We start from the raw sequence: 18,498 nt of genomic DNA on the forward strand, positions 1-18,498 counted from the left end.
CCAACTATGTTAGAACACCTTGCATTTACATAGCACCTTGAATGGAACTAAAATATCACAAGGCACTGCACAGAAACATTATAAAACAAAGTTTGGCGCAAAGTAGCATACAGAGAAAAGATGTAGGTTTAAGGAGCATTTTAAAAGAAAAAAAGAAATAGGGGTTTACAAAGTAATTTAACAGCTTCGGAGCTTGGCAGCCATGTTGTAGCATTAAAACTGGGAAAGCACAAGAGGTCGGAATTAGAGGAGTACAGAGATACGCGTGTTGTGGGGCTGGAGGGAATTACATGGACAGGGAGGGGGTGATACCATATCAACTTTAAGATGGAAAAACTAACAGTCATCTTGGGAACAATGAGAATATTCCGAGCTCAGTTGAAGAAACAAAAACCTACATAGAAGAAATTTGGCCAAGAACTTTCTATCAAAGGGGAACAAACGTTGGTCACCATTCATCATGCTGCCCACAAGCTTTTTGTGGCCTTGTGAGCATTAACGTACTATCAGGAGCAGTGGGTTGGTTACCTCAGTGGCTGGACGGCTAGTTTGCGGTGTGGAGTGATGCCAGCAGCACGAGTTCAATTCCCGTACTGGCTGAGGTTATTCATGAAGGCCCCTGCTTTCTCAACGTTGATCCTCGCCTGAGGTGTGGTGACCCTCAGGTTAAATCGCCACCATAAGACCATAAGACATAGGAGTAGAATTAGGCCACTTGGCCCATCGAGTCTACTCCGCCATTCAATCATGGCTGATATTTTCTCATCCCCATAACCCCTGATCTCCTTATTAATCAAGAACCTATCTATCTCTGTTTTAAAGGCACTCAGTGATTTGGCCTCCACAGCCTTCTGTGGCAAAGAGTTCCACAGATTCACCACCCTCTGGCTGGAGAAATTTCACCTCATCTCTGTTTTAAAGGATCGTCCCTTTCGTCTGAGATGGTGTCCTCTGGTTCTAGTTTTTCTTACAAGTGGAGACATCCTCTCCACATCCACTCTATCCAGGCCTCGCAGTATCTTGTAAGTTTCAATAAGATCTCCTCTCATCCTTCTAAACTCCAATGAGTACAGACCCAGAGTCCTCAAACGTTCCTCATACGACAAGTTCTTCATTCCAGGGATCATTCTTGTGAACCTCCTCTGGACCCTTTCCAAGGCCAGCACACCATTCCTTAGATATGGGGCTCAAAACTGCTCACAATACTCCACATCGAGTCTGACCAGAGCCTTATGCAGCCTCAGAAGTACATCCCTCTCTTGTATTCTAGCCCTCTTGACATGAATGCTAACACTGCATTTGCCTTCTTAACTGCCGACTGAACCTGCACATTAACCTTAAGGGAATTAAGAGAACCAGTTAGCTCTCAAAGGGGAAAGCAGCCTATGGTCCTCAGGAACTGTGGTGAAATTTACTATTCGGGGTCCAATGTAGCACAGCATCTCTACAAGCAATCTGGGATATGTGTGAAAACAACCTACAAGGAATCTGGGATGTGTGTGAAAACAACCTATCTCCTCAAACAAATCCGCATTGAAGGACTCAGAAAATAAACCCAGGATATTAATCCCATGATTTTACACTGAAGAAAACATTTGAGAGATAAAAGAGGCAACTTTTAAAAACATTTTTAACAAGACTTAAGATCTGAAGGATTAGACTTTCCACTTATAAAAGTTAATTTTCAATGCCAGAAATGTTATTTGCTGGCAATAAAAATTTATCATGCTGTTAAAATTTTACGTATACTTAAATGGATTAATTCTAACTTTATCTGACCTGTTTAGATGTTAACTACAGCAACATCATGTCCGTCATGCACATAAATGTCGAGTCTTTCAGCAAGGTACTGGTGTAGAGAAACTCATGAAGGAACAGGACAAATCGGACAGCAACGTTCTGATTTCCACATTTAACTGTATATGTGAGGATGCCAGAAGCTGCCGTCCAATTTACTCCTGGATAACAGTGAGCATCAAAAACCTCACCATTATTCCCAAGTACAGCTTTGACGCAAAACCAAGGGGACATAAAGCATGCAATACCAAAACCAATTCCTCGGATTGTCTTAAATTAGTCAGCAATACTTTTGTTCAATAGATTTGTGAGATGACATTTCAAATCAGATATTCTGTAACCAATGTAATATTTTCAGTAATGCAGAGGCTCAATACAGGCATTTAATTCAAAACAATAACAGACCTTACAATACCCAGTTGGTCGATATTTCGCCAAATATACAGTTTTACACAGCATTACATCAGTAATTACTCAGGGTGAACAATCATATTGATCCCAGAGCCCCTCATTCAGTCAGAAATCTGTTGTACTCTAATCAGGAGAGCAGAAAAAGCATGTGGCATGGTTGTAAAATGTCACAATATCGCTGAAGCAACCAGCATGATGATGCACTGTTCGAAATTTCAGTCAGGAGGACAACACGGCAGCGCAGTGGTTAGCACTGCTGCCTCACCGAGGTCCGATCCCAGCACTGGGTCACGGTGTGTGGAGTTTGCATATTCTCTCAGTTTCTGCCCAAAGATGTGCAGGTTCAGTGGGTTGGCCTCACTAAATTGCCCCTTAATTGGAGAAAAAATAATTGGGTAATCTAAATTAAAAAAGAAATTGCAGCTCAGATGTCAGTGAATGGCTCTATTGGTGAATGCCCTATAGTTCTCAGTGCAGTGAAGAACGGACATTTTTCAGGAACCAAAAACTTGCAGCAGAAGAATGGGAGATGTCCACTTCCCTCAAATTTTTGTTGTGCTATCCATATTTTAAAGCTAAAATCCGAGAAGGAACAAACTGCAATTAAATCGCCTTGTCTCTCTTAAAATACTGACATTACTCCTTAGGCTCCCTTGAGAAAATTCACAAACTCAAAATTTAATTATGAACATTAAACACAAAATTTGTATCCAAAGTGATTCTTGTTCACCAACTATTAAACTAGCTGGTTACTTTCCAGTACTGCATCAAAAATAGTTATTATTTGCTTCCATAAAGTTTCTTCAAAATTCCACCGAAAGATTACCCTTCCTTTAGATGGAATTCTCCTGGCAAAGGTAGGCATCTGCATTTTTATCAGTTACTTACTGACATCAAATGAATGTTACAAATACGTATTTTAGCACTAGCAGGAGCAAAGAAGATAGGATAATTTTACAAGTTAAGCAGGTACTCTACAAACACATGGTAAAGTCTCACTTAAAAATCCTAAAATATTTAGCTGTTTTAGCTCAACATTATTACAACTACACTGCTCTCCTTGGGGAGGCTTCCTTGTCTTGTTCATGCTCTGTAACTACAAAGCTGAAAAAAAACACTTTTTATTAAGAGCTTCTCACTCAGAAGCAGCTTTTGGCCAATTCACATCCAACAACTTGCTCTGAAAACTCTGTTCACATATTGGCATCTGTGAGAAATCACAGCATCGGAGACAACCATAACATTTAAAACAATCCACAACAATTTAAGTCAAATAACCCACAATATTCTAAAGAAGTCAATTTAACTGTTACTGTACCCAGACCAAACCCCAATTTATATGAGGAAACCGGATGAGACCCCAACAAATTTTAAATTTTGTAAACTGTGAGGAAAAGATACTTCACTCCAGGGGCGATTTAATTGACACCTAGGGATCTTCTATAGTAAAACATATGAACACAGAGTTTATCCCATTAAGATACAAGAAAAAACAGCTTTTCAATTAACAGTTAAACAGTTCTAAAAAGAAAAAAGCAAGATCTTTGAGCTTACTTTCCCACCTATTTCCAAACTCTCAGTTAAACAAAATCCACGCACACAGTTCAAATGCCACTTCTACAGTTAACACCCAGTGGTTTACAGATTTATGCACATAGTCCTTGGGAGAGAAGCTTTCAGAAATCAGTCTGATCCTTTCTTCAGAAACCACAACTGAATTGTCCAAATGAAACGAAAAATAACAGATACAGGGCAGGGCTGAAAACAAAACTAAAACAGACCAAGCCCCTCCCATGAATGATATCACAGCCTGCCTAGCTCTTAGCACCTTAATCACAGCTGTAGCAGACAAATAATCTGGATACCTTAACCTAATTTTTTTTTAATAACTTGGCTACAACAGACACGCAATACAATTCATATAAATATTTCCCATATTCATCACACAGGCCATATCCTGAGGTTAACCAATCCTTTCAAAAATTTTAGGATCTAGATCCAAATCTTTGCTGAAAGTTAATCTGTTCTTCTTTGGACTTTACCATGTGTAACAAGTTTCACTGAAACTGTCCATTAGTTTCTGAAATATATTGTTGGCAGGCTAGTAAACAAACAGGCAAAAAGCATTATCTCGGCCCACCTTCAGCAGGAGAGGTAAAACCCCAATTTATATCAGGAAACCAGATGAGACACCAACAAGTTTTTAGTTTTATAAACTGTGATTCAGTTCCTCCTAAGAAATCAGACAAGCTAAAATTTCAAATGTAGATTCATCATCAGAAGCACAGATTTTATAGCATCTGTTAAATTGACAATCTTTTTGATCTTATGGCCACGTGACATTTGACTTGTGATGCCTTGGAAGCCACATGTTCAAGAAGCATGATAAGGCATGCATTGCTAAAATAAAGAGTTTAAAAACATGCCAGTAAATTACCAATTCTTCCAAAGAGAAAAGTAGAACATTAAACAATGCAACTTTCAGTTAACTAAATTTTCAAAACAAAGTGAAAAAAGAGTCATGTTTAAGCAGAAAAGGGGACAATGGAAGTGCAAACAGTTCAGCAATAAATAGGTGATATAAAGGAGGTCTAAAATGACCTATCTTCAGGCAAGTCAAATATGTCACACAGCAAATATATTTTGGGACAAAAGAGATTATTTTCTCTAGAGCAACGGTATCATGCAACTTTCCCAGCTTAGCACCCAGACTTCAAATATGCAAACAATTAATATTTCTGAAACACCCGCCCAGCAGGCAAAAGACTATTTTAAACCAAGCTGGCCTTATCCAAGATGCAACAGGATTTCTGTTTTCTCCCAGGTGCATGGCGCAGACAACAAAGTTGACCACCCCATAGTAGTGAACCACTTTCTCGAACTGCTGTAGACCCGTGGCATACACAGGGACGATAGCAGTGCTGTTAAAAAGGGAGTTCAAAGACGTTGATCCAAAATGCAGATGGTGCACATTGCTGCCACGGTGTCCCAGTGGTGGGGGGAGTGAATGATTGAGGCGGCAGATGGGGTGTCAATCAAGTGACCTGCTCGATCCTGGATGCATCACAAGAGGATGCACCATAAGAATAATTACAACAAAGAAGGAGGCCATTGGGTCCATGTCAGCTCTCCGCAAAAGCAAGCTCGCCTAATTCCACTCGCTCATCCTTTCATCGCAGCCCCACAAATATTCACTTCAGGTGCTTATCCAATTCTTTTTTAAGAGCCACAGTTGAATCTGCCTCCTCCACACATTCAGGCAGTGCATTCCAGATGATGACATGTTTCTGGAGGATTGTTTGAACTGCATTTATCCAGGAAAGCAGAGTGCATTCAACCTCACTCCTGACTTGTGTCTTGTACATAGTGGAAAGGGTTTGAGGAATTGGGTTTGAGTCACTAACTGTAGAATGCCCAGTCTCTGACCAGCTCTTGCAGCCACAGTTGTCATATGGCTGGTCCGGTTAAGTTTCTGATCAATTATGCCCCCAGAATGTTGGCGGAGAATTCAACTATGGTAATGGCATTGATCATCAAGAGGGGGTGGTTCGGCTCTGTTGTTAGAAGTATCTATACTTTGCACATTTGTGGCGTAATATTTTGCATCACTGATCAGCACAAACCCTAACGTTGTCTAGATCTTTTTGCACTGGTTCATTGTCTGAGTTGCAAAATCGAGCACTGCAATCATCAGCAAACATACCCATTTCTGACTTCATGATAGATAAAACGTCAGTGAAGAAGTATCTGAGGATGGTTGGGCCCAGGGCACTACCCTAAGGAAACTTTGCAAGGGTGTCCTGGTAGAGAAGGTTGACCACCAAGACCGGAACCACATTTCTTTGTGCTAGATATGGCTCCAACCAATGTAGAGTTTTTACCCCAATTTCCATCAACGTAAATTTTACTGAGAGTGCTTGTTGTCAAATATTGCCTTAATGTCAATGGCATCACCCCACCTCTTGAATTGAGCTCTTTTGTCCTGGTTTGTACCATTTAGAGCAGAGTTGCCAAGGCAGAATCCAAGCTAAACATCGGTGAGCAGGTTTTTGAAGGTACCTCACGCTTGATAGCGCTGTTGACGACACTTTTCATCAATTTGATGATCGAGAGTCAACTAATGGAGTGGTAATTGGTCAGATTGGATTCGGCACCCTTTTTGTGCACAGGACATAACTGGACAATTTCTACTGTTGAGCAGATGCTAGCATAAGCTAAATTAGCAGCATGTCTCCAGCAGTATATCCTAAATAATATCATAGCCACAATCACCCATTTCTTGATCTCACATAGGAAGAAGCAAGTTAACTAAAGTCTGGCATCTATGGGGATCTCAGGAGACCAAGATGGATCATCCACTTGGCACTATACTGGCTAAAGATGGTGGCAAATGCTTCAGCCTATCCTTTGTACTGAAATACCCATCATTGAGGATGGAAATGCCCATGATTAGTGCAGTCGTGATGGTAATGGTAGAGTGAGAGATATGCTCGGTTAGGGGTTACAAATTGTAGTTGAATACAATTCTGATACTGCTGATGGCCTGCAGCCCCTCCTGGATGCCCAGTTTGAGCTGATAGATCTGTTCCGAATCTATCCCATAAATAGCAGTGTTAGGGCCACACAGGACAATACAGCATGTTTTCAGTGTGAAGAAGGGATCTTGTTTCCACAAGGACTGTACCATGATCACTTATGCCAGAACATAAGAACACAAAAGTTAAGAGCAGGAATAGGTCCTTCATGTCTGCTCCACCACACAATAAGATTGTACTGATCTGATTGCGGCCTTAATTCCACGTCTCTGCCTGGCTTCCTTAACTTCCTTGTCAGTCAATGATCCGTCAAACTCAACATTGAATATTTTCAATGATCCAACCTCCACTACTCTCTGGGGAAGAGATTTGCAAACACTAGGAGCCCCAGAGAGGAAATTGCTCTCATCTCCATATTAAACTAGAAGCTTATTGTGAAACTGTGCTCACAAGTTTTAGATTACCCACAAAAAGGAACATATTCTCAATACTATCATGGACAGATCCATATACTACAGGTAGACTGAGGGCAAGGTGAAGCAGGTTTTTCTCCTCTTGTTGGTTCTCTCATACTTGCCACAGGCCAAGCCTGGCAGAATCTCTCCATCAGTTGATCAGCAGTGGCACCACCAATGATGGGTGTTGTACTCCTCTACCCAGAATATGATTTGTGGCATTGCTACCCTCACTATTTCTTATAAGTTACATTCAAAATAGAAGAGCACTGATTAAACTTTGAGAGAAGCTGGTTGCTGGTAAACACCAGGTTTCCTTGCCCTTGTTTGAGCAGAGGCTATTAGACTTCATGGGGTCCAGAATCAAGTTGAGGACTCACAGGGTCAGTGCTTCCTCACTATATACTATTGTGCTGCCATCTCAAATTGGTGGGATAAGACAAACCCAGAGATGGTTATGAAGGATTCTGGGTCTTTGGCTGAAAGATATGACTCTGCTATTGCTTGTCTAGCCCATGGGATAGCTGTGTCAATTTTTGCACAAGACTTCAGATGTAAATGAGGAAAACATTGCAGAGTGGACTGGGCTGCTTGTACATTTGTCACGTCCAGTGCCTGTTGTAGCCACCTGGGTTGGCCCTTCCCGACTTAAAATGGAGATCCGCAAAGACTACAGGAAAATTCAGCCAACACAGGCAAAAACTAGCAAGTGCAGAAATCCTGTGTATTAGAACTTGCAAAAGACAGCACTGAAACTCATAGCCATCTGCATACTAGTGAGCGATCCCCGGGTACAATTGAAACATGTACGGTGAATAAGGCCAACCCAGACTCCTCGGCGCCAGCAGCAGCCAAGACAAAGGAAGGCCAACGGACACTAAGGAACCACCCAGCGATCAGGGAACAACTCCAGTATTGGAGAAATCGATCCAAGTGATCGGGACGTAGTCTAATCACTTGGAACCAGATACGGGGTCTGCCCCGAATGGCGCGAAGCCCCTGGGTCTATAAAGTAGAGCCCCCAAGTTCAAATCGGTCTTCTTGGCAGGGTCACTCAGCAACTCGAATCAACCCTTGACAGTGAACTGCCTAGCTACCGCAACAACCAAGTAAGTCTCCAGTCAACGCTCGCTACGAGATAGGCGCTCCTAGCTACCAGTCCATACCAGCTTTTGAATCCTGCAGACTCAGAATCGAACGAAAAGCCATTTGTTCCCCTGACCTGGTGGGCCAATTCTGAAGCTAAGTATAGGCCTTTTAGCGATAGAGATAATCTAGTAAGTAGAGTTTTATGCATGAGTAGCGATTTACTGTGTATAATAAATGTGTTTTGATTTGAATCTTACTAATTGGTGTGTTGAGTTAGTGATCAGCACTTGAACTTGAACCTCGTGGCGGTATCATAAAGATACCTGGCGACTCTAGAGCAAAGGTTATAGAAACAGAGCAAATTCAGTAAAGACCCAACGGGCAACGAATAAGAGCCAACCAAAGTTAGCAACACGGTGTTAATGCCGAGTGGTCCATCTGGTTTTATTCTTACTAAATCATTTTGTGGTATATAAAAGATTATTTTAAACGAGGATGGTTTTGAATTATTTAACCTTCCTCTATAATGTCAGAATTGCCCCACAGTCTCCAAACGTACTGCCAACCATCTCTCATCCTTTTATTCTGGATACCTGTCCGACTCAATTTACTTGCGTCTTTGCAAAAGTCAGGCAGTATTGCCTCAAATAACCTTCTTTCAAATACCAAGATGGGTGCATCGACAATCAAGATACACCAAAGTGACATGGTGTGCTATGGTTTAGCCATCATACACATGAACAGACAAATTAGGGGTATGCCAATCAGCCCTTCGAGCCTGCTCCGCCATTCAATACATCATTGCTGATCTGACTGGCCTCAACTGCACATTCCACCTACCCCCGATAACCCATGACTCCCTTATGACCTAGAATCGATCCAACTCAGTCTTAAAAATATTAATTGACCCTGCCTTCTGCCTCTCTAGGGAAGAAAGTTTCAACAATTCACAAACCTCAAAAAGAATTTGTGTGTTCCCTAGTTTTAGTCTCTCCCACATGGGGAAACATCATTTCAGCATTCACCCTCAGAATCCTATATGTTTCAGTAAGATCACCTCTCAATTTTCTACGCTCCAATGGATACAGGCCCAGCCTGTAGAACCTTTCCTCACAAGGTAACCCTCCATCCCAGCTATCAGTCTAATGAACCTTCTCTAAACTAACGCATTTATAAACTTCCTTAAATAAGGAGACCAAACTGAACACAGTACCCGAGATGTTGTCCCACCAATGGAAAACATTGTTACTTTTATATTCCATTTCCCCTGCAATAAACAACGCATGCCACTTGCCTTGCTAATCACTTTGTGTACCTGCTTACTAACGTTTCTCAATTCATGTACCACGATATCCAAATACCTGTGCGTCTTTGAGTTCACAATCTAGGTCATTATATAAACAGTGGAGGCCCCAGCAGTGCTTCCTGGGGCACTTCAATCGGCACATCTTGCCAACCCAAAAATGATCAATTTATCCCTACTCCCTGCTAGTTCACTGAATACCATCATTCAGCTGAACGCACAATTTGTGTGCAAAAAGGAGTTTTGTGTGACAATTAATTAAGCAGGTTTGGATTTATGCAACATTCCAGCAGTGTTGCTCAATACATTGGCCAATGGCCAAGCAAGGAAATCCAAGTATGGCACACAACACTTCCAATTATTTACTGAAGTACGAGCAAAAAACACGATCATTGAGCATGAAATATCAATAACTACTACCACCTTACCACGTACACTTCATGTTTGGTAAAGTGCTCAAGTGAAAAGTAAAACCTACCAGTGTTTTGTTGATTATTGCATGTTTGACTTGATTACTGTTTGTACCGTATGTTTATGTCACTATGCACATGTACATTTATCGGTATCGTGCAAGTACATGCATTGAGAAATTCATGCTTCTGAATTCTACTTAAAAAAAATTAAACCATGTATTCAAATTGTGAAGCTTTAATACATGTCTGCATAAGTTTAAAGATTAGAATTTAGACTTTAAGTGAACCTTTGCAACCTTGCCTTGCGTGTTTTTATTCTTTCACAGGATATGGGTGTCACTGACTAGGTCAGCATTTTGTTGCCCATCACGAATTGTCCTCGAGAAGGTGGTGGTGGTGAGCTGCCTTCTCAAACCGCTGCAGTCCAGGTGGTGTAGGTAAACCCACAATGCTATTAGGGAGGGAGTTCCAGGATTTTGACCCAACAACAGTGAAGGAACGGCGATATATTTCCTTGTGGGGATGGTGTATGGCTTGGCGGGGAACTTACAGCGCTGTTCCCATGTTCCCAGCGCCTGTTCCCGTACCAGCCTCCCGAACAGGCGCCGGAATGTGGCGACTAGGGGCTTTTCACAGTAACTTCATTTGAAGCCTACTTGTGACAATAAGCGATTTTCATTTCATTTTTCAATTCATGTGTCTGCTGTCCTTGTCTTTCTAGGTGGTAGAGGCTGTGGTGTTGGTATATGCTGTTTAAGGAGCCTTGGCGAGTTGCTGCATTGTATCTTGTAGGTGGCACATACTGCTGCCACTGTGCGTCCATTTCAGAGGGAGTGGATGTTTAAGCTGGTGAGTAGGATGCCAACCAGACTGACTTCTTTGTCTTGGGGGATGTCAGCTTCTTGAGTATTGTTGGAGCTGCACTCATCCAGGCAAGTGGACAGTATTCCATTACACTCCTGACATGTGTCTTGCAGGTGGTTGACAGGCTTTGGGAGTCAGAAAATGAGCTCCTCGTCGCAGGATTCCGAGTCTTTAACCTGCTCTGTTAGCCACAGTATTTATATGGCTAGTTCAGTTCAGTTCTGGTCAATGGCAACCCCCAGGATGTTGACACTGGGTGATTCAGCGACAGTAATGTCATTGAATGTCAAGAGGAGATGGTTGGATTTTCTCATTGGAGAGGGTCATTGACTTCACTTGTGTGAATGCGCCTTCCATACTTTCTTCTAACTGCCTGAAATTGATTAATTCCAGTTAGACCCAGAACAAATGTAGAAAATATCCGGATGTGTGAAAACATTCTTATTTAGGAATGTAACGGATTAGAAGCCAACATCAGATATTCACAGCCAATTAAAAATCAATTATGTGCCCTGGAAACTGCTCAATTGGTTCAAATGACTAGTAAAAGAGAAGACGGTTTTACTTTTTAAAAGGTATAAGAAAGGAGGTCATTCTTTGGAGTAATGAGAAAACAGTTCAAAAGGTTCTACTCAGGGTCTGAAAAATATAAGAAGCAGGGTACAGAAATCCAAGGTAAACAGCAAGAATTTAATTGGGAAAGGTGGCAACCTAGTAGTAATGACGGGCTAGCAATCTAGAGGGCCAGGCTAATCCTCAGGAGGTTCAATCCCACTATAAAAACTGGTGGACTTTAAATTCACTGAATAAATCTGGATTAAAAGCTAGTCACAGTAATAGTGACCAATGAAAATGTTGTCGATTGTCATAAAAATCCATCTGGTTAACCTTTAGGGAAGAAAATCTGCCATCCTTACCTAGTCTGACCTACACATGGCTCCAGATCCACAGCAATGTGGTTGACTGCCCTCTGGAATGGCCAAGCAAGCCACTCAGTTGGTATCTAACCGCTACAAAGTCTAAAAGAAATGAAACTAGACAGACCACCCAGCAACGACTTAGGACCATTAGGGAGAATCCAAGCTGGATCACAACTTGTGCGAACGCAACTTCCTGTGGTCGGGGCTTATAGCCTAGGTTAGTAAATTGCGTGTATGAATTCTCCAATTTGACAGTCTTGCTGTCAACTTGTTCATCGCATCCGAATTGCCACAGTATCATCGGCTAAAATTAGCATATGCAGCCACACCCATGGTTAGTCAGTAATTTATCCTAAACAACACTGATTTACAGGAGTAATAGAATAGAAAATGCTCTTGTATTTTGCAGCTGTGAAGCTGAATTTAGTCAAGTTCTCAAATAAAGTTCTATTTCACCATAACCTCGATCAAAACTGTACTTCCCACTCATGGAGCATGATACTAAACAGATTATTTGACAATGGGTACACTCCAAAAGGTGGTAGCTTGGGGTCAAACAGGTGGTAGATTTTGCAGATACACTATTTTCACCAAGTCTTTACCAGCTGTATTATTCCTCATTCTACATATAGTCACACAGGCAATTGTTGCTTTGAAACCAGAGTGCTTGGTAGCACAGTGGTTAGCACTGTTGCTTCACAGCGCCAAGGACCTGGGTTCGATTCCACGGCTTGGGCCACCATCTGTGGGGAGTCTGCACGTTCTCCCCCGGTCTGCGTGGGTCTCCTCCGGGTGCTCCGCTTTCCTCCCACAAGTCCCGAAAGACGTGCTGTTAGGTGAATTGGACATTCTGAATTCTCCTTCAGTGTACCCGAACAGGCGCCAGGGTGTGGTGACTCGGGGGTTTTCACAGTAACTTCATTGCAGTGTTAATGTAAGCCTACTTGTGACACTAATAGAGATTATTATTACAGTAACCAGTACATGGAACTCTGCTATACAATGAAGAAAACTAAAGTCTCAAATACAGATTTTGATTGCACATGAGGGCAAAGAAAGAGAGAGCCTATAAGACCTACGGATCTTTTTAAAACTCGAGATTGAGTGGAAGTAGCATCAAGAAAATGGAGCTGCACCTCGACACAACTGTCACTCCAATTAGTTTCAGGCTTTAACCATAAAAGACAAAGCTGAGCAATTTTGACATTCTACAAGATGTAGAGTAGCAGCTGGTGGTTGTGACAATTTGGAAAAAAGCGATGTTAAATCCTCTTTCATCAAGCTGATGCCCTCGAGGTGGAAATAACAATGGCCATTTGCTGCAGGAAACTTAATAATTAATATGCAGATCAGAAATGGGTGCAAATGGGGAGGGGGATAGGGGCAGAGGAACCTCTCTATAAAGTAACTGGAAAGGAAGTGTACTTATACAATAAACAGGATGGAACATATATAGCAAGTGCACCCCGTTAAGGAAGTATCTCCAATCGCAACCTACTGCAAATTATGAAGGAAATATAATTCTACCTTAGTATGTTGTTGCAGCATATATGAAAGGCTGCAGTGTTAGGCATTAATAGCAATATTATTAGTGCACATCTTAAGGGATGCTATTAACCTCCACTGTCACCATCAGTCCTGCAGCCCATTCAGTTCCATCATTCAAAATTCTGGTATAACCAACATTTGAAAGGGCTAAGAAATAGAAGTAATCACATTGTTGGATATTTCCAATGTCAAATGTACACATGAAGATTTCACACAATCTGCAGTACTTCTCACTGAAATCCCAGTTACAGAATGGTGCTATAATGGGCTACAAACTTTTTAAATCTTTATTAGTGTCACAAGTAGGCTTACGTTAACACTGCAATGAAGTTACTGTAAAAATCCACTAGTCACCAGACTCCGCCGCTTGGTGGATACAGATAGAGAATTCAGAATGTCCAATTCATCTAACCTGCACATCTTTGGTCTGTGGGAGTAAACTGGAGCACCCGGGGAAAACCCGCGCAGACACGGGGAGAACGTGCAGATCCGCTCAGACAATGACCCAAGCTGGGTCCCTGGCACTGTGAAGCAACAGTGCTAACCACCGTGCTACCCTTAAAACGACGATCTGCAGTGGCCGGGAATCTAACCCAGGTCCACTGCTTGTAAGGCAGCAATGCTCACCACTATACCACCATTGCCACTGGATGATTTTTCAATGATTTTTCCAAATCATCCTCACGGGCAAAAAATATCATTTAGCACCTAAAGAATGAAAGGCAAATTTCACTGTACTATAAGAAAGCTTTAAGTGACTGCCTGTTTGGACATAGAACACTGTTGTAGCCACTGACGAGCCAGATCGCTAGCATTCAGAATACACACTTTCATGAAAATAAATCATCTACAAAACCATCTTTGAGATGCAAGTTTTCTCCAGTGCATGTGGGGCAATACCCATGCTTGTAAATTTACCACCATTGTATTGCAGGCCTCATGTAGTGATCAGCAAAAAAGAAAGGAAAATTACCAGTGTAAACATCAAAGTCATGTAAATAGCAGTGAACAGCATTTCCAAAAAGTACTTTGCCTCCATCTACTGGCAGAATTTAAGTTAACTGTTATGGTGGCAGATATATTTAATCCAGATTTAGAAGCATATTATTGAAAATAAACTCAAATGAACATTTTATTCAATTCTTGCTTTAGCATTATTGGGGTTAGGTTTTTACTAGTTTCCATCCACATGTAGCAATATATGTTTGTTAGTGAGGCAACAAGCAAAAGTGCATCAAGCAGCTATTAGTAGAAGCTATGTGACAGTGAGCTGAAGCAATATACTGCATTGGACAGGAAAGCACAAATTCCACATCATTATTCAAGGGAAACAGAAAAATGAGATCCTAAATTAGTGGGGAGGGAGAGAATGGGGAAGAGAATTGGGGAAACAGGACCGTACAATTTTACTGCTGATTAAGTGGCAAGTACAGAGGTCTGGAGAAAGGAAAATATTTCTTTCTCATGTCAAGATTTGCCTAACAGCGACAATGACCTTTGAAATAAAATCTACAGATCATTCGGTTTGTGTGCTCTACAATTCTCTGGGCTGCCAACCATGCAGGGAAGAGAAAGGCAATAACAAAATGCTTTAAACGATGGTATTTAAAATATTAGAGGAAAATACAACCTTACTATTGCTTTTCCAGTATGTTACTAAGGAACACATTACTTAGCAGTCGGACATTTGGTCCTTTGAGCCTGCTCTATGATTCAATAAAATCATGGCTGATTGGATTGTGGTCTCAGCCCCACTTTCCTGTCTGTCCCCATAATCCTGATTAAATGTGCAAACACCACACAGTGACCCAGGCCGCAATTGAACCAGGGTCTCTGGCGCTGTGTCGCAGCAGTGCTAACCGCTGTGCCACCGTGCCGCCCATGAAGAAATAAGCCTTAAAGAAAAAAATTCTCTTCATCTAGGTTTTAAAATTCTTAAACTATGTTCCCTGGTTCTGGTCTCTCTCACAATTGGAAACATCCTCCTGGTATCCACCCCATCAAGTCCCCTCAGGATCTTATATGTTTCAATAAGACTACCTCATACTTCTAAACTCCAAATGGTATAGGCCCAACCTGTTCAACCTTTCTTCAGAAGAGAAGATCTTCATCCCAGGAATGAGTTGAGTGACCCTTCGCTGAACTGCTTCTAACGTGGTTAGTTTATTTTAAAATAAGCCAACCACTTTTTTCTGACTTGAAGCCTGTGTCCAGTGGGGTCCCACAGGAATCAGTGTTGGGGCCCTTGCCGCTTGTGGTTTATACAAATGATAATTGTAGGAGGGTTGAAGTTTGCGGATGATACAAAATTGGTGGGGTGGTAAATGTGAGGAGGATAGCTTTCGATTACAGAAGGATATAGATGGGCCGATCAGTGGCAAATGGAATTCAATCTGGATAAGTGTGAGGTCTTGCACTTGGCAGGACAAACAAGGCATGAGAATACATGATAAATGGCAGGACTCTGGGAAGCACTGAGGGTCAGAGGGACCTTGGTGTGCATGTACACGGGTCCCTTAAGGTAGAAGAGCAGGTGGATACAGTGGTTAGGATGGCAAATGGTATACTTGTCTTTATTATCTGAGGGCATTGAGCAGTCAATTTCAAACTCAGGGTCGCGACCTGTAGGTTGGCGTCAGGAGGATTGCAGGGCCATCGGTCGCAGCGATCCCGATTTTGGGAAGAAGTGGCCAACTGCTGCACGGCTTTTAAAATGTCGGCCGCGACGAGCTTACAAAATGTCGCCCGTCCCGCGGTGCCCCCTCAGCAGCGTGCAGGCCCAGGACCCCGGAACCAAGCGAGGCAGACCACCTCCTCCTGACGTCAGCGAGTTAACCCAGGAGCAGATTCTTTTTTAAAATCAATGGAGTCTTCTCTCCAGAAGCGGTGACAGAGAGGTCACACGTCCCGTACGCTGCCGTCACATGCTTTGGCATGAGAGAGATTCCTCCATTTTGTAGCTGCCAGCAGTGTTGGTGTGAGCTCCAGTGCCTCTGGCATGGGCCGCGAAGGAGGCCCGCTCTGTACTCTGGAGGTCATTCAATTTGTTCATTCATTAGTTAATCCTTTATGTCCTCTCTTTCCACCTGTATCCCATTCCAATATTTCCCCCAAGAATGCCCGTGTGCTTTATTACAAGCATGCCCATTTCACTTCCTACTGCTATTACCAGTTGATGTTGAACGGGAAGATCCCAGAATGGAACCTTGGCTCAAAGGATCATAACTTTTATATATTTTTTATAAAACATGGAGGAACAGAGTTACAGCACCGCTAATTAGTTTTAACAAGGAAAAAACATTTATTAAACATGAAAAAATTGGATGCGGGTACAATACGCCTTTAGCTCAACAATCACGCACAGGTTTTAGGATGAACACAGATTACAAAATACATCTTAACCTACAAATTGTCTCATTAACAGAAAGTCCCTTTTAAGCACACAAGATGACTGTGGTCAAACACGTGCACTCTGCTTTGAACCCAAGTTCGTGTCTGTGGATTTCTCTCTCAGAATCCCACGAGGTGATTATCACATGAGAGTTTTCAAATTTCACTTACAAAACACAATTTAAAATCTCTATAATTCTGCTTTGATTTGATATTTTGTCACATGTACCAAAGTACAGTGAAAAATATTTTTCTGCAGCCAAGGGAACATGCACAGTACATACATGGTAGACAAAAAAAGAATAATCAACAGAGTACGTTCACAAATGGTACATCGACAAACAATGATTGGTTACAGTGCGGAACAAGGGGCGAAACAAAGCAAATAAATGTTAAAAAAAAGCAAATGCTTTTTCTGAGCAGTTTGCGTTCTGAAATCCAATCCAGTTTTTACAAATCCCTCTTTTAACCCAATCTTCTGCTCCACTTTTAGCATCAAGTCCAGTCCAGGACTTTACACTAACCCCTTTAGGATTTTCTTTTCTTGGCTGATTTTTCACAAACACCGGGATCCAGCCACCAATTTCCAGTTATTTCAACTCACATTCCACAGACCGTAGCAAAATCTCGCAAATGAAAATCACTTCAGATATCTTTCTGTCATCTCAGCCTTCTTCTTTACCCTCAGACATCTTGAAACTTCTCTTCATTTCTCCAGTTTTCATAAATAGCTGCTCGTAACCACTGGTTTCTTAACCATTATCCATGGCATGGCATGGCTTTTCTTCCAACAAAGCTGAGAGATGTTCCCTCTCATGCCTTCTAAACCAACTGTTTCTAGCAGAGCTATGAGAGATGCCTTATCTCTTACTATCTATCATCAACTAGAACACATAGAACATACAGTGCAGAAGGAGGCCATTCGGCCCAGCGAGTCTGCACCGACCCACTTAAGCCCTCACTTCCACCCTATCCCCGTAACTCAACAGCCCCACCGAACATTTTTGGTCACTAAGGGCAATTTATCATGGCCAATCCACCTAACCTGCACGTCTTTGGACTGTGACCCAGTGGGGAATCAAACCTGGGTCTCTGGCGCTGTGAAGCCACAGTGTTATCCACTTGTGCTACCGTGCTGCCCACAAATTCAGCTAAAACCCAGAAGCTTATCTACCTTACAAGGCTCCTGTTGCTAAGCAAAACTCAGATGCCTTTTATTTATTCTTCATGCAGTAGTCCTTTCGAAGCTGAATAGAAACATAGTTGGAACTTAACCAACCCTACACAAACACCTTTGTCCACCATTAATCTAACTACTGGTTTCATCTTTCCAGGCACAGAAACATTAAATTAAACCCTCGTAAACCTACACCTTATTTCTAATGTTTGCCAAAACTAAGAAGCTAATCATCGACTTCAGGAAGCGAAGTGTCATACACGCTACTGTCTGCATCAGTGGTGCTGTGGCTGCGATAGTTGACAGCTTCAAATTCCTAGTGTAAACCTCACCAACAATCTGTCCTGGTCCACCCACGTCAAAGCTATGACCAAGAATGCACAACAGTCCCTATACTTCCTCGGGAAATTAAGGAAATTCGGCATGTCCACAATGACTCCTTCCAATTTTTATAGATGCACCATAGAAAGCATCCCAGCTGGCTGCATCACAGCTTGGTATGGCAACTGCTCGGCCCAAGACTAAGAAACTACAGAGAGTTGTGAACACAGTCCAGTCCATTACGGGAACCCGCCTCCCAACCATTAACTCTGTCT

At 42.1% G+C, this 18,498-nt stretch overlaps 1 protein-coding gene and 1 non-coding gene across 3 annotated transcripts in view; both read right to left on the reverse strand.

Moving 5' to 3' along the window:
• LOC140410355 (lysosomal cobalamin transport escort protein LMBD1-like) overlaps positions 1 to 18,498 on the reverse strand; it is a 250,632-nt gene that overhangs the window by 195,178 nt on the left and 36,956 nt on the right. The gene's annotated exons all lie outside the window — the stretch shown is intronic.
• trnav-uac (transfer RNA valine (anticodon UAC)) lies at positions 13,908 to 13,979 on the reverse strand. The gene has a single exon. It is a non-coding gene; the product is annotated as a tRNA-Val (tRNA).

The sequence above is a fragment of the Scyliorhinus torazame genome, chromosome 4, assembly GCF_047496885.1.
Source record: "Scyliorhinus torazame isolate Kashiwa2021f chromosome 4, sScyTor2.1, whole genome shotgun sequence".
Taxonomy (NCBI): domain Eukaryota; kingdom Metazoa; phylum Chordata; class Chondrichthyes; order Carcharhiniformes; family Scyliorhinidae; genus Scyliorhinus; species Scyliorhinus torazame.